The sequence below is a fragment of the Hordeum vulgare genome, chromosome 4H (assembly GCF_904849725.1).
Source record: "Hordeum vulgare subsp. vulgare chromosome 4H, MorexV3_pseudomolecules_assembly, whole genome shotgun sequence".
Taxonomy (NCBI): domain Eukaryota; kingdom Viridiplantae; phylum Streptophyta; class Magnoliopsida; order Poales; family Poaceae; genus Hordeum; species Hordeum vulgare.
The window spans coordinates 63,852,480-63,877,508 of record NC_058521.1 but is presented as its reverse complement, the minus strand read 5'-3'; positions in this window follow the sequence as shown (position 1 = coordinate 63,877,508).

Sequence of the window (25,029 nt, the reverse complement as noted above, 5' to 3'; positions counted from 1 at the left end):
TGAGCATGAAATGATATGCATATGGATGAAAGGGATGAGATAGATAGAGTTATCTTTGAACAATATCCTATCCTTAAGAATAATTTGCCTATTGAAGTGCTTGGAGAACCACCCCCACCAAAGGGTGATCCTGTGTTCGAGCTTAAACAGTTGCCTGATACTCTTAAGTATGCTTATCTCGATGGAAAAGAGATATATCATGTTATAATTAGTGCTAGCCTCTCAGAGCATGAAGAAAAGAAGTTACTAAAAACTCTGAGGAAGCACCGTGCTGCTATTGGATATACTCTTGATGATCTTAAGGGCATTAGTCCAACTCTATGCCAGCACAAGATTAAAACCGATCCTGATTCCAAACTAGTTGCCGATCATCAACGAAGATTAAATCCTAAGATGAAACAGGTAGTAAGAAAAGAAATAATAAAGCTCCTGGAAGCAGGTATTATCTATCCTGTTGCTCATAGTGAGTGGGTGAGTCCGGTGCATTGCGTCCCTAAGAAGGGAGGTATTACCGTTGTCCCTAATGATAAAGATGAATTGATCCCATAGAGGATTATTACTGGCTATAGGATGGTGATCGATTTTAGGAAATTCAATAAAGCCACTAGGAAAGATCATTACCCTTTGCCTTTTATTGACCAAATGCTAGAAAGACTGTCTAAACATACACACTTCTGCTTTCTAGATGGTTATTCTGGTTTCTCCCAAATACCTGTTGCATAATCTGATTAGGAGAAAACCACTTTCACCTGCCCTTTCGGTACCTTTGCTTACAGACGTATGCCTTTTGGCTTATGTAATGCACCTCTACCTTTCAAAGATGTATGATGGCTATATTCTCTGACTTCTGTGAAAAGATTGTTGAGGTTTTCATGGATGACTTCTCCGTTTATGGGTCTTCTTTTGATGATTGCGTCAGCAACCTTGATCGAGTCTTGCAGAGATGTAAAGACACCAACCTTGTCTTGAATTGGGAGAAGTGCCACTTTATGGTTAATGAAGGCATCATCTTAGGACATAAAATTTCTGAAAGAGGTATTGAAGCCGATAAGGCTAAGGTTGATGCGATCGAGAAAATGACATGCCCTACAGATATCAAAGGTATAAGAAGTTTCCTTGGTCATGTTGGTTTCTATAGAAGGTTCATTAAGGACTTTTCTAAGATTTCTAGGCCTCTTACCAATCTCTTGCAAAAGGATATTCCTTTAGTTTTTGACGATGATTGTGAGGAAGCCTTCGAAATACTTAAAAAGGCCTTGATAACCGCACCTATTGTTCAACCACCTGATTGGAACTTACCTTTTGAAATCATGTGTGATGCTAGTGATTATGTTGTTGGTGCTGTCCTAGGACAAAGAGTTGATAAGAAGTTGAATGTTATTCACTATGCTAGTAAAACTCTAGACAGTGCCCAAAGAAACTATGCTACTACCGAAAAGGAATTTTTAGCAGTCGTGTTTGCATGTGAAAAGTTCAGGTCTTACATTGTTGATTCCAAAGTACCTATTCACACTGATCACGCTGCTGTTAAGTACCTCATGGAAAAGAAAGATGCTAAACCTAGACTTATCAGATGGGTTCTCTTGCTACAAGAATTTGATTTGCATGTTGTCGATAGGAAGGGTGCTGAGAACCCAGTAGCAGATAACTTGTCTAGGTTGGAGAATGTTCTTGATGACCCACAACCTATTGATGATAGCTTTCCTGATGAGCAACTGAATGTCATCAATGCTTCACGTAGTACACCGTGGTATGCTGATTATGCAAACTATATCGTTGCCAAATATATACCACCTAGTTTCACATACCAGCAAAAGAAGAAATTCTTCTTTGATTTGAGACTTTACTTTTGGGATGATCCTCACCTTTATAAGGAAGGAATAGATGGTGTTATTAGACGTTGTGTACCTGAACATGAAGAGGGACACATCCTACAGAAGTGTCACTCCGAGGCTTACGGAGGACACCATGCGGGAGATAGAACTGCACACAAGGTATTGCAATCAGGTTTCCATTGGCCCACTCTCTTCAAGGGTGCCCGTAAGTTTGTCTTGTCTTGTGACGAATGTCAAAGAATAGATAATATCAATAAACGTCAGGAAATGCATATGAATTATTCACTTGTCATTGAACCATTTGATGTTTGGGGCTTTGATTATATGGGAACTTTTCCAAAATCCAACGGGAATACTCATATCCTAGTTGTTGTTGATTACGTTACTAAGTGGGTAGAAGCTATCCCAACTAGTAGTGCTGATCACAACACCTCTATCAGGATGCTTAAAGAAGTTATTTCCCTAGATTTGGAGTCCCTAGATATCTAATGACTAATGGTGGTTCACATTTTATTCATGGCGCTTTCCGTAAAACGCTTGCTAAGTATGATGTCAACCATAGAGTTGCATCTCCCTATCATCCTCAGTCCAGTGGTCAAGTAGAGTTAAGCAATAGAGAGATGAAACTAATTCTGCAAAAGACTGTCAATAGGTCTAGAAAGAATTGGTCTAAGAAGCTCGATGATGCATTGTGGGCTTATAGAACTGCTTATAAGAATCCCATGGGCATGTCTCCGTAAAAAATGGTTTACGGTAAAGCATGGCATTTACCTCTTGAGCTAGGGCATAAGGCTTATTGGGCAATCAAAGAGCTCAACTTTGATTTCAAACTTGCTGGTGGGAAGAGGTTATTTGATATTAGCTCGCTTGATGAATGGAGAGCTAAGGCATATGAAAATGCCAAGTTGTTCAAAGAAAAGGTTAAGAGGTGGCATGATAAAAGGATACAAAAATGTGAGTTCAATGTAGGTGATTATGTCTTGCTATATAATTCTCGTTTAAGATTTTTTGCAGGCAAGCTTCTCTCTAAATGGGAAGGTCCTTACATTGTTGAGGAGGTATATCGTTCCGGTACCATCAACATCAACAACACGGAAGGTAATTTTCCGAGAGTGGTAAATGGGGAAAGAATCAAGCATTACATCTCAGGTACTCCCATAAATGTTGAAAGCAATATTATCAATACCATAACTCCGAAGGAGTACATAAGGGATATTTATCAGCGTGTTTCAGACTCCAAAAACGAGGAGGTATATGATTCGGTAAGTAAACCGACTCCAAAACTTTTCAAGTAGGAATTTTTCTCCGTTTTGGAATTTTTGGAAAATTAGAAAAATTTAAAGTAGTCCAGAAAGCCCACGAGGAGGTGACAAGCCTACGAGGCGCGGGCCACCCCCGTGGCCATGCTTGGGGGGCTTGTGACCACCTCGTATGCCTCCCGGACTCCGTTTTATTGCGGAGTACTCCTTCTGGTCGGGAAAAATCATTATATATTCTCCCGAAAGGACTGACCCTCGTATCACGCAATTATCCCCTATTTTTGTTTCGAGCCTATTTCTGCTGCAGATCTAGATCGCTATGGCGTCCCCAAAAGCTCCGAAGGACAAGATCTTCGAGAAGGTCATCAATCCCTACCACGCGGGAGTGCTGCAACACCCTCAATCTATCGAGATGCGTGAGGGGATGTTGCACATCCGTGATGTTGAGGGGCCCAAGAAGACAGGAAGCATGGAGGTGAGGCTTGAAGCAATGGAGCACCAAGTCTTCAAGCGCCAAGGGATGGTGGAGCGTGGACTCAACGCCAACCACATGATGATCACGGAGTTCACCAAAAAGCACAAGATCGATGCCAATGACATCGGGAAGCACCTCTCCAGGCTCTACGACAGAATTGATCACCTCCAAGCCCAGATATATGACCTGCAGAACCAAAACTGTGAGTATGAGTATAGATTTAAATCAATACGGTTGGCTGCAGATTTGAGGATCCCGGAGACTCGGTCATCTTTCCATGATGGAACACCTATGCCTTGGAAGACGGAGGATCAAACCCATGTTGCAACAACTCCACCACCATCACCATCGAAGGAAGACAACTAAGCATGGGTATGGGCAATCCCCTTGGCTTGTGACAAGCTTGGGGGAGTTGCCCCGGTATTGTATCACCATCACATCTTTTGCCTTTACCTTTTCTTAGTTCGAACCTTTTTGGTCTTATCTTTCTCTAGTAGAATAAAGTTCTTAGTGTTTTATGCTTGAGTTTTGCTTTGTGTCACCCCCGATGTATTCGAGCTCATGAGTCATATAATAAAGAGTGTTTTAGTTAAGGGCCTTGCTTCATGCCATGATCAAGAGAATGATTAAAGAACAAAAGCATGAAAGATCATGTAATGATCTTATGGGAAGTGATGACTTCACATATAAAAAGAATGTTGATTGAAACTTGTTAAGGGTGGACAAACATAGACCTTGGTCATTGTTGCAATTAATAGGAAGTGATAAAGAAGGAGAAGTTCACATATAAATATATCATCTTTGACACCATCTATGATTGTGAACACTCACTAAACTATTACATGCTTAGAAGTAGATGTTGAACAAGGAAGACAACATAATGAATTATGTTTGCTTGGTTCCGAACAATGATTATATGACTAGAGATCCCTTAGCATATGACGCTTGCTTCCACCTCATATCAGCCAAAACTTCCGCACTAAGTAGAGATACTACTTGTGCATCCATAAACCTTCAACCTAGTTTTGCCGTGAGAGTCCACCATACCTACCTATGGATTGAATAAGATCCCTCAAGTAAGTTGTCATCGGTGCAAGCAATAAAAATTGCTCCCTAAATATGTATGATCTATTAGTGTGTGGAAAATAAGCTTTGTACGAACCTGTGATGAGGAAGACATAAAAGTGATAGACTGCATAATAAAGTTCTTTATCACAGGAAGCAATATAAAGTGATGTTCCTTCACACTAAGAGGACACACATCCAAACCTCAAAAGCGCATGACAACCTCTGCTTCGCTCTATGAAGGGCCCATCTTGTACCTTTACTTTTTGCCCTTGAAAGAGTCATGGTGATCTACACCAATTCCTTATTTTGCCTTTTTCTTGGCTAACTCCATATGCTAGGGAAAGATATATATTCATATGTCAACTTGGAGGTAAGTATTCATTAATTAATATTGTTGACATTACCCTTGAGGTAAATGGTTGGGAGGCGAAACTATAAGCCCCTATCTTTTTCTGTGTCCGACTGAAACTTTGATCTCATGAGTACCACGTGAGTTGTAGCAATTGTAGAAGACGAAAGGATGATTGAGTATGTGGATTTGCTTTACAATCTCTTACTTGACTCTTTCCGATGTTACGATAAATTGCAATTGCTTCAATGACTAAAGGCTATTGGTTGTTAATTCTCATTAAGCTTCTTGATCCATACTTTACTTTGTGAAGGAATTATCACTTTAGCATAAGAGATTATATGATGCTATTCTTGTTCTAACTATGATCATGATGCCTGCATGTCCGTATCTTGTTTTGTCGACACCTCTATGTCAAAACATGTGGGCATATTTATTGATCTCGGCTTTCGCTTGAGGACAAGCGAGTTCTAAGCTTGGGGGAGTTGATACGTCCATTTTGCATCATGCGTTCATATTGATATTTATCGCTTTTTGGGCTGTTATTACACTTCACGGTACAATACTTATGCCTTTTCTCTCTTATTTTGCAAGGTTTACATGAAGAGGGAGAATGCCGACAGCTGGAATTCTAGCCTGAAAAAGGAGCAAGTTTGAGATACCCATTCTACGCAACTCCAAAAGCCGTGAAAATCAACGAGGAATTATTTTGGAATTTATAAAATATACTAGGCGGAAGAAGTGCCGGAGGGGAGCCACCAGGAGGCCACAAGCCTGCCAGGCGCGGCCTACCCCCTGGTCGCGCCTGGGTGGCTTGTGGGCCCCCTTTTACCCCTCCGGCTCCCATCTTCTCCTATAAGGAGGGTTTCGTCCTAGAAAAAATCAAGAGAAGGCTTTCAGGAGGAATCTCCGCCGCCACGAGGCGGAACTTGAGCAGAACCAATCTGGAGCTCCGGCAGGGTCGTCCTACCGGGGAAACTTCCCTCCCGGAGGGCGAAATCGTCGCCATCGTCATCACCAACACTCCTCTCATCGGAGGGGACTCATCACCATCAACATCTTCTCAGCACAATCTCATCTCCAAACCCTAGTTCATCTCTTGTAACCAATCTCCGTCTCGCAAATCCGATTGGTACTTGTAAGGTTGCAAGTAGTGTTAATTACTCTTTGTAGTTGATGCTAGTTGGATTACTCGGTGGAAGATCATATGTGCAGATCCTTGATGCTATTCAATACCTCTCTGGTCATGAACATAATTATGCTTTGTGCGTAGTCACTTTTGTTCTTGAGGACATGGGATAAGTCTTGCTATTAGTAGTCATGTGAATTTGGTATTTGTTCGGGCCTAGAGGAAGGCATTGGGAAGTAATAAGTAGATGATGGGTTGCTATAGTGACAGAAGCTTAAACCCTAGTTTATGCGTTGCTTCGTAAGGGGCTGATTTGGATCCACTAGTTTAATGCTATGGTTAGACTTTGTCTTAATTCTTCATTAGTAGTTGCGGATGCTTGCGAGAGGGTGATATGTCCATGTTGCATCATGCTTTCATGTTGATATTTATCGCTTTATAGACTGTTATTATACTTTATGGTACCATAGTTATGCCTTTTCTCTCTTATTTTGCAAGGTTTATTTGAACAGGGAGAATACCGGCTGCTGGAATTCTGGACTTCAAAGGAGCAAGTCTGAGTCCTCTATTCTGCGCAACTCCAAATGCCCTGAAAATTAACGTGGAATTTTTTAGGAATATATAAAAAATACTGGGCAAAAGAACTGCCAGAGGGAAGCTGCCAGGGGCCCACAAGCCTGGTAGCCGCGGCCTGCCCCCCCTGGCCGCGGCTACAGGGCTTGTGGGCACCCTGGTGGCCCACTGGCCCCCTCTTGTGCTATATGAAGGGTTTCGTCCGGAAAAAAATCAAGGTGGAGCTTTTTCGAGGAGGCGCCGCCGCCACGAGGTGGAACTTGAGCAGAACCAATCTAGAGCTCCGGCAGGACGATCCTGCTGGGGAAACTTCCCTCCCGGAGGGGGAAATCGTCGCCATCGTCATCACCAACACTCCTATCATCGGAGGGGAGTCATCTCCATCAACATCGTCATCAGCACCATCTCCTATCCAAACCCTAGTAGTGTTGATTACTCTTTGTAGTTGATGCTAGTTGGTTTACTTGGTGGAATATTATATGTTCAGATCCATTATGATATTCATTACTTCTCTGGTCATGAATGTATCCATCCTTTGTGAGTAGTTACTTTTTTTCCTGAGGACATGAGATAAGTCTTACTATTAATAGTCATGTGAATTTGGTATTCGTTCGGTATTTTGATATGTTGTATGTTGTCTTTTCCTCTAGTGGTGTTATGTGAACATCGACTACATAACACTTCACCATATTTGGGCCTAGAGGAAGGCATTGGGGAGTAGTAAGTAGATGATGGGTTGCTAGAGTGACAGAAGCTTAAACCCTAGTCTATGCGTTGCTTCGTAAGGGGCTGATTTGGATCCACTAATTTAATGCTATGGTTAGACGTTGTCTTAATTCTTGTTTTGTAGATGCGGATGCTTGCGAGAGGTGTTAATCATAAGTGGGATGCTTGTCCAATTAAGGGCAGTACCCAAGCGCCAGTCCACCCACATATCAAACTATCAAAGTAAAGAACGCGAACCATGTGAACATGATGACAATTAGCTTGACAGATTTCCCATGTGTCCTCGGGAGCGCTTTACTTCCTATAAGACTTTGTTCAGGCTTGTCCCTTGCTACAAAAGGGATTGGGCCACTTTGCTGCACCGTTGCTATTACATGTTACTTGTTACTTTTCACCTACTACGTTTCACCTCACTACACCATCACTTGTTACTTCTACTTTCAGTGCTTGCAGTTATTACCTTGCTGAAAACCGTTTATCAGAGCCTTCTGCTCCTCATTGGGTTCGACACTCTTACTTATCGAAAGGACTACGATTGATCCCCTATACTTGTGGGTCATCAAGACTCTTTTCTGGCGCTGTTGCCGGGGAGTGAAGCGCCTTTGGTAAGTGGAATTTGGTAAGGAAACATTTATACACTGTGCTAAAATTTATTATCACTTGTCACTATGGAAACTGTTCCTTTGAGGAATTTGTTCGGGGTATCTTCACCATGAACGGAAGCACGAGGAGTTGCTCCTCAACCTAAGGTACCTACTGAAAATATCTTTTATGAAATTCCTTCCGGTATGCTTGAAAAACTGCTGGCTAATCCTTTTGGAGGAGATGGATCATCACATCCAGACTTGCATCTAATCTATGTAGATGAAGTTTGTGGTTTATTTAAGCATGCAGGTTTTCCCGAGGATGAGGTAAAGAAGAAAGTGTTTCCTTTATCTTTGAAGGATAAGGCGTTGACATGGTATAGGCTATGTGATGATACTGGATCATGGGACTACAACCGGTTGAAATTGGAATTTCATCAAAAGTTTTATCATATGCATTTAGTACATCGTGATTGGAATTATATTTATAACTTTTGGCCTCGTGACAGGGAAAGCATAGCTCAAGCTTGGGGAGGCTTAAATCAATGCTATATTCATGCCCCAATCATGAGCTCTCGAGAGAAATTATCACTCAAAACTTTTATGCTCGGCTTTCTCATGAAGATCCTACCATGCTTGATACTTCTTGTACCGGTTCTTTTAGAAGAAGCATATTGACCACAAGTGGAATTTATTGGAAAGAATCAAACGTAACTCTGAAGATTGGGAGCTTGAAGAAGGTAAGGAGTCAGGTATGAATTTCCAGTTTGATTGCGTTAAATCGTTTGTTGAAACAAACACTTCTACAGATTTTAGCGCTAAGTATGGACTTGACTCTGAGATAGTAGCTTCTCTATGTGAATCTTTTGCTGCTCATATTGATCTTCCCAAAGAGAAGTGGTTTAAGTATCATCCTCCTGTAGAAGTCAACATAGCTAAACCCAATCTAGTTGAATAGAAAGGCATTGCCTATAATGATCCTATTGTTCCTTGTGCCTACACTGAGAAACCACCTTACCCTGCTAGGAAAAAGGATTATTCTAAAGCTCCAACTATGATATGTAGGGGTTAAATTAGACCACTTGCACCCCCTGAGGAAATTAAAGTTGAACCTAGTTTTGCTATTATCAAAGATCTCTTAGCCGAAGACATAGACGGGCATGTTATGAAATTCTGTGAGGACTCCGCTAGAATTGCTAAACCTCACGTGAAAGAAAAATACGGACCTGTAGTTGGCCTGCCCGTTGTTTCTGTCAAGATAGGAGATCACTATTATCATGGTTTATGTGATATGGGTGCTAGTGTTAGTGAAATACCCCGGTCCCTATATGATGAAATCAAAGATGAGATTGCACCTGCTGAGTTAGAACCCATTGATGTCACTATTACGCTAGCTAATAGAGACACTATCTCCCTTGTGGGAATTGTGAGAGACGTAGAAGTCATGTGTGGTAAGACGAAGTATCCAACTGATTTCCTCGTCCTTGCTACTGCACAAGATAGCTTTTGTCCCATCATATTTGGTAGACCCTTTCTCAACACTGTCAATGCTCATATTGATTGCGTTAAACATACTGTCACTGTTAGTTTCGAGGGTGTGTCTCATGAATTTAACCTCTCCAAGTTTGGAAGAAAACCCCATGAAAAAGAGTCGTCTGGTAGGGATGAAATCATTGCTCTTGCCTCTGTTGCCGTACCTCCTACGGATCCTTTCGAGCAATATCTGCTTGAGCATGAAAATGATATGCATATGGATGAAAGAGATGAGATAGATAAAATTGTTTTAGAACAATATCCTATTCTTAAGAATAATCTTCCTGTTGAACTGCTTGGGGATCCTCCCCCACCAAAGGGTGATCCTGTGTTCGAGCTAAAACAGTTACCAGATACACTTAAGTATGCCTATCTTGATGAGAAGGAGATATATCCTATTATTATTAGTGCTCACCTCTCGAATCCCGAAGAGAAGAAGTTATTAAAAACTTTGAGGAAGCACCGTGCTGCTATTGGATATACTCTTGATGATCTTAAGGGTATTAGTCCCACTCTATGTCAGCACAAGATTAAAACCGATCCTGATTCTAAGCCAGTTGCTAATCATCAACGGAGATTAAATCCTAGGATGAAAGAGGTCGTGAGAAAAGAAATATTAAAGCTTCTGGAAGCAGGAATCATTTATCCTGTTGCTCATAGCGATTGGGTAAGTCGAGTGCATTGCGTACCCAAGAAGGGAGGTATCACCGTCGTTCCTAATGATAAGAATGAACTAATCCCACAGAGGATTATTACTGGCTATAGGATGGTGATAGACTTCCGGAAACTAAACAAGGCAACCAGGAAAGACCATTATCCTTTGTCGTTTATCGACCAAATGCTAGAAAGGCTATCTAAACACACACACTTCTGCTTTCTAGACAGTTATTCAGGTTTCTCGCAAATACCTGTTGCACAATCTGATCAGGAGAAAACCACTTTCACCTACCCCTTCGGTACCTTTGCTTATAGACGTATGCCTTTTGGCTTATGCAATGCACCTGCCACCTTTCAAACATGTATGATGGCAATATTCTCTGACTTTTGTGAAAAGATTGTTGAGGTTTTCATGGATGATTTCTCCTTTTACGGTTCTTCCTTTGACGATTGCCTCAGCAACCTTGATCGAGTCTTATAGAGATGCAAAGATACCAACCTCGTCTTGAACTGGGAGAAGTGCCACTTCATGGTTAATGAAGGCATCGTCTTAGGACACAAAATCTCTGAGAAAGGCATTGAAGTTGATAAGGCTAAGGTTGATGCAATTGAGAAAATGCCTTGCCCCACAGATATCAAAGGTATACGAAGTTTCCTAGGTCATGTTGGTTTCTATAGAAGGTTCATTAAAGACTTCTCTAAGATTTCTAGGCCTCTTACCAACCTGTTGCAGAAGGATGTTCCTTTTGTTTTTGATGAGGATTGTGAGGAAGCTTTCGAAATACTGAAGAAGGCCTTGATAACCGCACCTATTGTTCAACCACCTGATTGGAACTTGCCCTTTGAAATCATGTGCAATGCTAGTGATTATGCTGTTGGTGCTGTTCTAGGACAAAGAGTTGACAAGAAGTTGAATGTCATTCACTACGCTAGTAAAACTCTAGACAGTGTCGAAAGAAACTATGCCACTACGGAGAAGGAATTTTTAGCACTCGTGTTTGCATGTGAAAAGTTCAGATCTTATATAGTTGACTCCAAAGTAATTATTCACTCTGATCTTGCTGCTATTAAGTACCTTATGGAGAAGAAGGACGCTAAGCCTAGGCTAATCAGATGGGTTCTCCTGCTACAGGAATTTGATTTGCATGTTGTTGACCGAAAGGGTGCTGATAACCCTGTAGCAGATAACTTGTCCAGGCTAGTGAATGTCCTTGATGACCCACGACCTATTGATGACAGCTTTCCCGATGAGCAATTGAATGTCATCCGCACTTCACATAGTGCACCATGGTATGATGATTACGCAAACTATATCGTAGCCAAATACATACCACCCAGTTCCTACCAGAAAAAGAAGAAATTATTCTTTGATTTGAGACACTGCTTTTGGGATGATCCTCACCTTTATAAGGAAGGAGTAGATGGTGTTATTAGACGTTGTGTGCCTGAACATGAACATGGACAGATCCTGCAAAAGTGTCATTCCGAAGCCTACATAGGACACCATGCTGGAGATAGAACTGCTCATAAGGTATTGCAATCAGGTTTCTATTGGCCCACTCTCTTCAAGGATGCCCGTAAGTTTGTCTTGTCTTGTGACGAATGCCAAAGAATAGGGAACAACAGTAAACGTCAGGAAATGCCTATGAAGTATTCACTTGTCATTGAACCATTTGATGTCTGGGGCTTTGATTATATAGGAACCTTCCCGAGTTCCAATGGGTATACTCACAGCTTAGTTGCTATTGATTACGTCACTAAGCGGGTAGAAGCTATCCCACTAGAAATGCTGATCACCACACCTCTATTAAGATGCTTAAAGAAGTCATTTTCCAAGATTTGGAGTCCCTAGATATCTGATGACTGATGGCGGTTCACACTTCATTCCTGGTGTTTTCTGCAAGATGCTCGCTAAGTATGATGTCAACCATAGAGTTGCATCTCCTTATAATCCTCAGTCTAGTGGTCAACTGGAGTTGAGTAATAGGGAGATCAAATTGATCTTACAAAAGACTGTGAATAGATCTCGAAAGAATTGGTCTAGCAAACTTGACGATGCACTATGGGCTTGTAGGACTACTTATAAGAATCCCATGGGCATGTCATCGTATAAAATGGTTTACGGTAAGGCCTGTCATTTACCTCTTGAGCTAGAACACAAAGCTTATTGCGCAATCAAAGAGCTCAACTTCGATTTCAAACTTGCCGGTGAGAAGCGGTTGTTTGATATCAGCTCATTAGATGAATGGAGGGCCCAGGCATATGAGAATGCCAAGTTGTTCAAGGAAAAGGTTAAGAGATGGCATGATAAAAGAATACAAAAACGTGAGTTCAATGTAGGTGATTATCTCCTGCTATATAATTCTCGCTTAAGATTCTTCGTAGGCAAGCTTCTCCCTAAATGGGAAGGTCCCTACGTTGTCGAGGAAGTATATCGTTTGGGTGCCATCTAAATCAACAGCACGGAAGATAATTTTCCTAGAGTAGTAAATGGGCAAAGAATCAAGCATTATATCTCTGGTACTCCCATAAATGTTGAGAGCAATATCATCAATATCATAACTCCAGAGGAGTACATAAGGCATGTTTATCATCCTGTTTCAGACTCTGAAAACAAAGAGGTATGTGTTTCCGTAAGTAATTGGACTCCAAAACTTTTCCAGTAGGAAATTTTCTCCGTTTTGGAATTTATGGAAAAATAGAAAAATAAAAAGCATTCCGGAGAGCGCACGAGGCAGCCACAAGCTTGGTAGCCGCGGCCTCCCCCTGGCCGCGGCTATGTGGCTTGTGGGCACCTCGTGTGCCTCCCGGACTCCGTTTTCTTGCGGAGCACTCCTTCTGGTCCAGAAAAAATCATTATATATACGCCCGAGGGTTTTGATCTCCGTATCGCGCAGTTTTCCTGTGTTTTCGTTTCGAGCATGTTTCTGTTGTAGATCTAGATCGTCATGACTTCCCCAAAAGCTCCTAAGGACAAGATCTTCGAGAAGGTCATCAATCCCTACCTCACGGAAGTGCTGCAACACCATCAATCTATTGAGATGCGTGAGGGGATGTTGCACATCTGTGATGTTGAGAGGCCTAAGAAGACCAGAAGCATGGAGATGAGGCTCGAAGCAATGGAGCAACAAGTCTTCAAGTGCCAAGGGATGGTGGAGCGTGGACTCAACGCCAACTACATGATGATCACGGAGTTCACCAACAAGCACAAGATGGATGCCAATGACATTGGGAAGCACCTCTCCAGGCTCTATGACAGGGTTGATCAACTCCAGGGCCAGATCTATGACCTACAGAACCAAAACTGTGAGTATGAGTATAGATTTAAATCAATACGGTTGGGTGCAGATTTGAGGATTCCGGCGACTCGTTCATGCTGCCATGATGGAGCACCTATGCCTTGGAAGACGGAGTATCAATCTCATGTTGCAAATCCTCCACCATCACCACCAAAGGAAGACAACTAAGCATTGGTATGGCCAACTCCCTTGGCTTGTGCCAAGCTTGGGGGAGTTTCCCTGGTATCGTATCACCTTTATATCTTTTGCTTTCACCTTTGTTTTAGTTCTTTCCTTTTTAGTTTTTATTTCTTATCTTAGTGGGATAAGTCTTTCGTGTTTAGTTTGAGTCTTTTGCCTTGTGTCTCCCCCGATGTATTCGAGCTTGCGAGCTATATAATAAAGAGTATCTTAGTCAAGGGCTTTGTTTTGTGCCGTGATTCAAAAGTATGAAAAGAACGATAGCATGAAAGATCATGAGATGATCTTATGGAAAGTGATAGCTTCACATATAACAAGTATGATGATTGAAACTTGTTGAGAATAGACCAACATAGACCCCAGTCATTGTTGCAATTAATAAGAAGTAATAAGGAAAGAGAGGTTCACATATAAATATATCATCTTAGACACTTTTTACAATTGTGAGCACTCACCAAACTATTACATGCTTAGAAGTAGATGTTGGACAAGGAAGACAACATAATGAATTGTGTACGCTTCATTCCAAACAATGTTATATGTCTAGAGATCCCTTAGCATGTGACGATTGCTTCCACCTCATATTAGCCAAAGCTTCCGTACTAAGTAGAAATACTACTTGTGCATCCATAAACCTTCAACCCAGTTTTGCCATGAGAGTCCACCATACCTACCTATGGATTGCGTAAGATCCTTCAAGTAAGTTGTCATCGGTGCAAGCAATAAAAAGTTGCTATCTAAAGTATGTATGATTTATTAGTGTGTGGAAAAGAAGCTTTGTACGAACCTGTGATGAGGAAGACATAAAAGCGACAGACTGCATAATAAAGTTCTTTATCATAGGGGGCAATATAAAGTGACGTTCCTTTACACTAAGAGGTCGTATATCCAAACCTTAAAAGCGCATGACAACCTTTGCTTCCCTCTACGAAGGGCCTATCTTGTGCCTTTACTTTTATCATTGTGAAAGTCATGGTGATCAACACCAATTCCCTATTCCGTCTTCATCTTGGTGAACGTCATATGCTAGGGAAAGATCTATATTCATATATCAACTTGGAGATCAGTAATTATGCTTCATTATTGTTGACTTTACCCTTGAGGTAAATGGTTGGGAGGCAAAATTATAAGCCCCTATCTTTCTCTGTGTGCAACTGAAACTTTGATACCATGAGTACCAGGTGAGTTGTAACAATTGTGGTAAACAAGAGAGATGATTGAGTATGTGGATTTGTTTTAGAAGCTCTTATGTGACTCTTTCTGATGTTATAATAAATTGCAATTGCTTCAATGACTATGGACTGTTGTTGGCTACTTCTCGGTAAGGTTTTTGATTCATACTTTGCTTTGGGAAGGAATTGTTACTTTCCCATAAGAATCTTTATGATGTATTGATGTTCTATGTGTGATCATGATTCCCTCATGTCTATATTTTGTTTTATCGACACCTTCATCCCTAAACATGTGGACATGTTTATGGATCTTGGTTTTTGCTTGAGGACAAGCGAGGTCTAAGCTTGGGGGAGTTGATACGTCCATTTTGCATCATGCTTTCATGTTGATATTTATCGCTTTATGGACTGTTATTATACTTTGTGGTACCATACTTATTCCTTTTCTCTCTTATTTTGCAAGGTTTATTTGAAGAGGGAGAATACCGGCAGCTGGAATTCTGGACTCGAAATGGAGCAAGTCTGAGTCCTCTATTCTACGCAACTCCAAATGTCCTGAAAATCAACGTGGAATTTTTTGAGAATATATAAAAAACACTGGGCGAAAGAAGTGCCACATGGGAGCTGCCAGGGGCCCACAATCCTGGTAGTCGCGGCCTACCCCCTTGGCCGCGGCTACAGGGCTTGTGGGCACCCTGGTGGCCCACTGGCCCCCCTCTTCTACTATATGAAGGGTTTCGTCCGGAAAAAAATCAAGGTGGAGCTTTTTCCAGGAGGTGCCGCCGCCATGAGGTGGAACTTGAGCAGAACCAATCTAGAGCTCCGGCAGGACGATCCTGCTGGGGAAACATCCCTCCCGGAGGGGGAAATCGTCACCATCGTCATCACCAACACTCCTCTCGTCGGAGGGGAGTCATCTCCATCAACATCGTCATCAGCACCATCTCTTATCCAAACCCTAGTCTATCTCTTGTAACCAATCGCCATCTCACGATGCCGATTGGTACCCATAAGGTTGCAAGTAGTGTTGATTACTCTTTGTAGTTGATGCTAGTTGGTTTACTTGGTGGAAGATTATATGTTCAGATCCATTATGATATTCATTACTTCTCTGGTCATGAATATATCCATGCTTTGTGAGTAGTTACTTTTGTTCCTGAGGACATGGGATAAGTCTTGCTATTAATAGTCATGTGAATTTGGTATTCATTCGGTATTTTGATATGTTGTATGTTGTCTTTTCCTCTAGTGGTGATATGTGAACGTCGACTACATAACACTTCACCATATTTGGGCCTAGAGGAAGGCATTGGGGAGTAGTAAGTAGATGATGGGTTGCTAGAGTGACAAAAGCTTAAACCCCAGTCTATGCATTGCTTCGTAAGGGGCTGATTTGGATCCACTAGTTTTATGCTATGGTTAGACATTGTCTTAATTCTTCTTTTGTAGTTGCGGATGCTTGCGAGAGGGGTTAATCATAAGTTGGATGCTTTTCCAAGTAAGGGCAGTACCCAAGCGCCGGTCCACCCACATATCAAACTATCAAAGTAACGAACGCGAACCATGTGAACATGATGACAATTTGCTTGGATTTCCCATGTGTCCTCAGGAGCACTTTACTTCCTATAAGACTTTTTTCAGGCTTGTCCCTTGCTACAAAAGGGATGGGGCCACTTTGCTGCACCGTTGCTACTACTTGTTACTTGTTACTTTTCACCTGCTACATTTCACATCACTACACCATCACTTGTTGCCGCTACTTTCAGTGCGTGCAGTTATTACCTTGCTGAAAACCGTTTATCAAAGCCTTCTGCTCCTCGTTGGGTCCGACACTCTTAATTATCGAAAGGACTACGATTGATCCCCTATACTTGTGGGTCATCAGAGCGGTTAATCTTAAGTGGGATGTTTGTCCAAGTAAGGGCAGCGCCCAAGCACCGGTCCACCCACATATCAAACTATCAAAGTAACGAGCGTGAATCATATGAACATGATGAAAACAAGCTTGACAGAAATTGCCATGTGTCCTCGGGAGTGCTTTACCTCATATAAGAGTTCGTCCAGGCTTGTCCCTTGCTACAAAAGGGATTGGGCCATCTTGTTGCACCTTTGTTGCTATTGTTACTTGCTACTCGCTATGAATTATCTTATCACACAACTATCTGTTACCGATAATTTCAGTGCCTGCAGAGAATACCTTGCTGAAAACCACTTGTCAGTTCCTTCTGCTCCTTGTTGGGTTCGACACTCTTACTTATAGAAAATACTACGATAGATCCCCTGCACTTGTGGGTCATCAGTGTCCCAGCTACGACCTGGCCGCTTTCAGAAGGGATATGTAGATAGTCAGGCTTTATGCCTTTTCCTTTCAATTGTGTGTACTCGCACAGCTTTAATGCTTCCGCTTGGTTTGTATGACTTTGCTTGTATGATTTGAGTGTCGGGTCGTGTGACCCCTACCCGTATGAACTTATTATGTAAGACTCTTCCGAGTCTTCTAAATAAATGTTGTGATCTTGTATGGTTATGTTGTGATGCCATTGTTGTATCTATGCATATCAAGTATGTCATGCGTACGTGTGATGCACTGTGATATGCATAGGATTCGACCCCTAGTCGTATGCCCTTAGTAGCTCTCTATACAGAGAAATGCCCCTTTGTGTTTCCACCGAGCCTTGGTATTTCGCTACTACTTCGGACACATTGGTTGACCGGCATGTATCCTTATTAGCTGTTGTGTCTGTCCCTACGGGGAAATGTCACGCGGTGTAATGGAGTCCTTGTGGCTTGCTACGACTCGTCTACGCTCGTTGATGACCGACACCTGCTTTGCTGGGTTATGTATGCCTGTCTTTGTACAGTTGAGCCACTTGAGTTTATGACTAGTTATGTCGACCCAGGTTCTTTGACATTGGAATGCTAGCGACACAATTGCATACGTTAGTCAAAAGGCGCAAACGGTCCCGGCTAAGGTGGCAGCCGTGGGGTTAACCGTGCGTGAGACCGCAAAGGGATGCGAAGTATTACATGTTGGATTCCTATGGCTTAGGATCGGGGTCCCGACATCCGGCATGATCATCAGTGTGCCAAGCAAGCTCTCGAGGACATTCCTCATGATATGCATTTGATCAAGGCAATGGGGCATGTCGTGATTGGGCCAGTACTCCAAGTCCCAGAAAACAGACCTAGTTTTCCATACCTTCAGCAGCAGCTCTGGCGCCTTTTTGGTCTTTCCCGACGCGGGGCATTTTTCCTAGTTTTTCAACAGCTCATCAATTTTGGTGCCACTCCTCTTACGTGGAGGTCCTCGAAGCTCAGCCAACCCATTGAATATATCTCCACGCTTACGCCACGGGTCATCCTTCTCGAGCCATCTATGATGCCCCATGTACACGATTTTCCTAGACCCGCCATCTCTCGTTGATGTAAGCTGCTGAGACGTTGTATCTTCCATGCACCTTGTACATCCGCAGTATCTGTGGCACACCTGGCCTGAGGTGTACCCGTTACCGAGATAGTCGTGCACCATCGTCATCAGTGCGGCTCTCATATGGAAATACTCTCCTTTGCTGGCGTCCCATGTCCATGTCGGTGATTTCCATAACGTGTCTAGCTCCTCCTGCAGAAGCCCCATATATAGGTTAATACTATTTCCTAGTTGTTTCGACCCTTGAATCAGCATGCACATGTGTATGTACTTTGTCTTCATGCACTTCCATGGGGGAGGTTGTACATCCATACAAACACGGGCCATGTGATGTGGTTGGTGTTCTGGTTTCCAAACGGATTCACGCCATCGGTACTCACACCAAGCACGATGTTCCTTGGATCTTCTTTAGCAAATCCATATACGGTGTTGAATGCTCTCCACTGGCTACCATCTACGAGGTGTCTCAGCCTCGGATCATCTCCATTGTTGGGCTTCTTCCTCTCCGCGTGCCAGCGCATGAGCTTTCCTTCCTTAGGATCTACGAAATACTGTTGCAGACGGGGAGTGATCGGAAAGTACCATACAACTTTCTGAGGAGCTTTCTTTCCTACCTTGTTGTATCGAGAAGCATTGCACACTGGACAGTTGGTTTTTTCCTCGTGCTCCCCCCGATAAAGATGTAATCGTTGATGCATGTGTGGTACCTAATGTGCGGCAAATCAAAAGGGCAAATGATTTTCTTGGCCTCCTCGACACTACTAGGACACAGGTTCCCCGCGGGAAGAAAATTATTATGTAGATACTTCAAATGCACATCGAGTCTTTTGTCTATCCATTTGTTTTTGGCCTTCGTCTTTAGAAGTTCTAGCGTGAAACTCAAGCGGGTCACCTCGGGATCGCAACCGTCATACAATGGAGTCCTCGAGTCCACTTCAAGTTGAGCCAGCTTGGCCTCCTCTCTAGAAGCAGCTCTCTCGCTAGTCGTACTCTAGCGTAGGAGGTCTTGAACATGAGGGTCTTGCACGACTGCACTTAGTAGCGTCGAAGACTGCGGCATGACCACCGCCTCTTCTCCGCCATGTCCGGATTCTTCTTCGCCATGTCCGGAATCTTCTCTACCGCCGTCATTTCCGGAATCTTCCCCACCGCCATGTCTGACAACATCGTCTTCGTGTCGATCGGTCATCTCTTCGTCTAGCCCCATGTCGTTATTCCCTGCCATTTGGATGTCCTCATCATCATCATATTCTTCACTTATCCACCGAGTATACCATCCATGAAACCATTCATCAGCAGGTGCGCCTTCAAAGTGCCACGATCAAAAGGGTCAAGGACTCCTTCCTTGCATCTTGCACACGGACATCTAATCCTAGTCCGATTATTTGCATGCATGTCCATCACCGCGGATTGCATGTACCGCTCCACCTTCCATCCACTCACCTTCATGACCGACTGCATGGTATAACAAGCAAAAGTGTTATAAAATAAATAATGCATGCATGCTTCAAAGTCATATAACATGTTCGCATGACCTTGCCTAAAAATAGGACATATTGAGTTTGCTCGAAATTCACCGAAACGGAAATAAATAGACATTTTGGCAAAACATAAGCAACTCGATCGGAGGGCATGTCACACTCGCACAAATATCTCCATATATATATCCCAAACACACATATTCTCATTCACACACATATTCCCATTCTTCAAGTGAACAAATTTTTACTCACCTATATATCTCCCGAGAGAGACCGATCGAGTGAGATGATGAGAGAGACTGATCTAAAGAGCACGCGTGGATGGCTAAATAGCTAGCTAGATCTAGTTGTTGGGGAGGAGAGGTGAATCTAGCAATATAATTAATGGAGATGGAGTTACTGTGGAGGGGGAATTAATATAATGAGGAGAGAAAGAGAGGTGGGACAAAGAGAGATGTGAGAGAAGTCATTTATGAAGGAGAGTTATGGTGGAGGGGGACATTAATGAGGAGAGAAGAGAGGTAGGAGGAAGAGATAAGAAGAGCAACAATGGTGTGGAGAGTGTGGAGAGGGGAGAGGAGGGGGAGAGAGGTGAAAGTGGGGAGGGGAGGGGGGTAAAAAGGTGGCAGCCGCAACTAGCAGTAGTGCTGGATAACAGGCAGCACTGCTGCTATTCTACTAGTTGTAGCGCTGCATACCAACGAGCGCTACTACTAAGTGGGGCCAACTAGCAGTAGCGATGCTGCAAAACAACGCGCTACCGCTAAACACTTAGCAGTAGCGCTGGATTTTGGGCGACGCTGCTACTACAGCTACCGTCTGTGGCATCGTCTGGTTCCACATAGTAGTAGCGCCTTTTCAATTAGCAGCGCTACTGCTAAGGTGTTATTAGTAGCGCTTTACTCGATCAGCGTTGCTTCTAATTATCAACAACGTTTTTTTCAGCGCTACTACTAAGGTCCTGCCTATACGATTTTTCCTAGTAGTGCAATAAAACCCCGGAACCCATTCGTCACTCCCGGGACTTTACCGGTATTGCCCGACAACTTTCCGGGAGCCAAATGCAAATCTCTTATATATCAATCTTTACCGACAGACCAGTCCGGAACTCCTCGTGATGTTCGGGATCTCATCCGGGACTACGATCTTTCAAAAACAACAACTGGCACTCGGCACTATGTCAATAGGTTAGTACCAAAAAATGATATAAAATGACTATAAAATGATTGTAAAACATCCAAGGATGATAATATAACAGCATGGAACAATAAAAAATTATAGATACGTTGGAGAAGTATCACTCTCCCTCATATAAAATTGAAATAATGATTACCGATCTTGTTAACAATTGCCTAGGACAATTCCGCACACCAACCCATCATTATTCCACACTCGCTATTTATAATATATTGTAATATATTTTAACTTTGTGATAACATCACCTATTTTTATATTTTAGTTCTCCGATCTCATGCAAAGTTATTCTCTTCATACCCACAACGTAGTTTTATTTCTCGTTCCTAGTTGGAAGCAAACGTTCGGCGTACATAGAGTTGTATCAGTGGCAGATAGGAATTGAGAGAATATTTCTCTTACCTTTATCTCCTTGTGGGTTCGACACTCCATACTTATCACTTCCGCATTTGGAAATTTCTAGATGATTCCTTGCACTTGGGGATTATCAAGCTCTTTTCTAACGCCGTTGTCGGGGAGCAATAGCGTGGGGTTGATATTCTCTTGTGTGCTTGTTTGATTTCTTCACTAAGTAGATTCTGTTTTCCCTTTTTGCTTTATTTAGTTGTATGTGAAATAAAAAATGAAATAATTTAAAATACAAAAAGAATTACTTGCCTCTTATGCCTAAGAAGTTTTCAAAAAGAGAAGTGATTGGAAGGTTGTGCATTGGAGAAGTGAGGGTCGACCTTCAACACTTGTGTTCATGCTCATGGAAGAAATGTGGAATTTTTCATGGAAGTTTCTCAAAAATAATTATCCCCTTGTATATATCCATTGTATTATAAAAATAATGTTCCAAGGTTTTCCTTTAGGGTGATTAGATTGCTTGTTTGGTGTGTGGAGTGCAAAAATAGAAAGTTTGGTTGTAGTGCGTGAATTTATGTTTTTTACTGGAATTTCAAAAGTTTCTAAAAAAATTACACGGTACGCATATGAATTTTTTTATTTCTTCCTAATTTTTCAGAATTTTTTGAGTTAGAGAAGTATACTAAGTTTCCATATTGCTACAGACTATCATGTTTTTGACAGATTCTGTATCTATGCATTGTTCTCTTATTTTTGATGAATCTATGGGTAGTACCGGGGGGTATGAACAATGGTGAAGTTGTACTACAGTAGATATAATGATAATATGAATTTGGAATGAGTTAACAACAGTACTTAAAGTAGTATTTTTCTTTATTATACTAACGGAACTCATGAGGGTTTTGTTCAATTTTGTGTGAATGAAGTGTTCGAAGATCGAGGAGGTATCGATAAAAGAAGAATACATAGAGACAAGAGTTCAAGCTTGAGTATGCCCAAGGCACCCCAAGTAACTATTTCAAGGAGGCACAAGCATCTAAGATTGGGGATGCCACGGAAGGCATCCCATCTTTATTCTTCAACAATTATCGGTATACCTCGGTTTTTGTTTTGTTCACATGATATGCGTCTTTGGTGTTTTTATTCTCCTTTTATGCACCCTTCTAGTATGAGATAGTACTTCATTGATTTATAGAATGCTTCATGCACTTCACTTAAATCTTTTGAGTATGGCTTCGTAAAATGCTCTTTGTGCTTCACTTAAATCTTCTGAGTATGGCTTTGTAGAATGCTCTTTGTGGTTCACTTAAAGCTTTTGAGTATGGCCTTATAGAATGCTGCGTGTGCTTCACTTATATATTTTGAGCTTGGATATTGGTTGATCTATATTAATTATAGAATGCTCTATGAACTTCACTTATATCTTTTAGAGTATGAATAAAATCATCATCGGAATTAGGCTTGGAAGAGCATCATTGAAATAACCATGCCTAGCTAAAAGGCATTAAAGAAAAGCGCTTGTTGGGAGACAACCCAACACTTTTACCTTATGTTTTTATGAGTTCAAATGATTAAGATATTGTAGTACTCATGTTTTGTGTCTTTTATTTCAATAAAGTGCCAAGTAGAGCCTTTGGGATGACTCACAAGATGAGTAGAATTGATGATGAACCAAACAGAAACTTTTGACTCTAGCACAGGAATTTTCATTTTTTACTTGAGCGTGATAATGATATAAAATTTTGACAAAGTCTTTATATAAAAATTATTCTGGTTGTCCTAATTTTTCAGAATTTTTAGAGACAGGGAAGTATGGCTATACTACAGATCTTCATAGACTGTTCTGTTTTTGACAGATTCTGTTTTGCATGCATAGTGTGCTTATTTTAGTGTTCCCATAGCTTATATTCAGTAATATAAATTATGGGAATGATAGAATACAGTAGGTATCATGTCAGAAAATTATGAATCTTGTCTTGACAGTAACTAAGTGAATGCTCTATCTTTATTACACTAACCCTTCTCATGAAGTTCCGTTAAGTTTTGTGTGATTAAAGTTTTCAAGTTTTGGTTGAGATACAGATATGACGAGAACAAGGAGTGAAAAGAACCTAAGCTTTGGTATGACCAAGGTACCCTAAAGGTAATATCCACGGAATACTCAAGTGCCTAAGCTTGAGGATGCCCCAGAAGCATCCCCTCTTTCGTCTCCAATGCTATCGGTAATCTAACTTAGAGTTATATTTTAGTTCGTCACATAATATGAGTTTTGCTTGGAGCATAATTTTATTTTGTTGATTTCTGTTAGGGGTTATTTATAATTTTGTTTTCAATAAAAATTTTCCAATAATTGCATTAGGATGCTTGCATTGCATGGTTTGAAGTGTGTTGTGTAAAAACAGAAACTCTTTCTGTAGTGTTTGAATTTTCATATTTTAATGGAACATGGAAAGTTTCTAAAAATTTTACACAGTGTTTTCACATATATTTTCTAGCATGACCTAAATTTTCATAGTTTTTTGAGTTACTTAAGTACACTGTTTTCATAAATTGCTAGAGACTGTTCTGCTTGGACGGATTGTTGTCATAGTTTTGTTATCTACTTATCCTATAATTTCCATAGCCTATATTGGTAGATATAAATTGTGGAAAAGGTAGTAAACAGTATATGATGTTTGAAAATTATTATACAACTTATCTTGGCTGTATATGAAGAGTTGATTTATTATTGTGTGTACTAACATATCTCATGAGTTCTTTTTGAGTTCTGTGTGGATGAAGTTCTTGAGAATAGGTGAAACCATGATATGAGAGGATTGAACGAGATACAAAAGCTCAATCTTGGGGATGCCCAAGGAACCCCGAGTAAATATTTCAAGAACTCTCAAGCATCTAAGCTTGGGGATGATACGCATCCCACCTCTCTTCGTCAACTATCGGTTAGCCTATGTTGAGCCTAAATTTTTATTCGTTCACATGATGCGTACTATTCTTGGAGTGCTATTTTTCTTTTGCTTGTTGTTAAATAAAATACTCAGATCTAAAAATATTTATTGAGAGACAGGTAGAAAGTCCTCACATAGCTACTTAATTCTTTGACTACTCATTGACCTTCACTTATATGTTTTGGAGTAGTTTTGTCATTTACTCTCGTGCTTCATTTATATCCTATGAGTAAATAGTTGAATGAATTGAAATTATATATGTTTTAAATGCTTATCCCATGGGGAGTAATGACTTCACATATTGGTAAAACTTTTTGAAAGTTAGCAAACACCGCATTGATCACTTGAACAATTCATGAAAGAATAATGAAGGAAGAGAGGTTCCACATATAAATATACTATCTTGGACATCTTCTATGATTGTGAGCCCCATTAATTATTTTCAAACTCGAGCAGATTAGTTGAATTTGGACAAGGAAGACAACTTAATGAGTTATGTTTGGGTATATTTGCATAGAAGTTATATTGTTATGGATCCTCCAACATGTGGTGCTTGTTTAGAACCTTTTGCTAGTCAACACTTCATACTAAGTAGAGATACTACTTGTGCATACAAAACCCCTTAAACCCAGTTTCTTGCCATAAGAGTCCACTATATCTACCTATATGCGGTATTTACCTGACGTTCCAAGTAAATTTGCATGTGCCAAACTCTAAAGCTTCAAATAATATTATGTTTTGTATGCCTGAATCGCTCAGTGACTAGGGGATATCAGTACCTTCCATGCTAGGTGG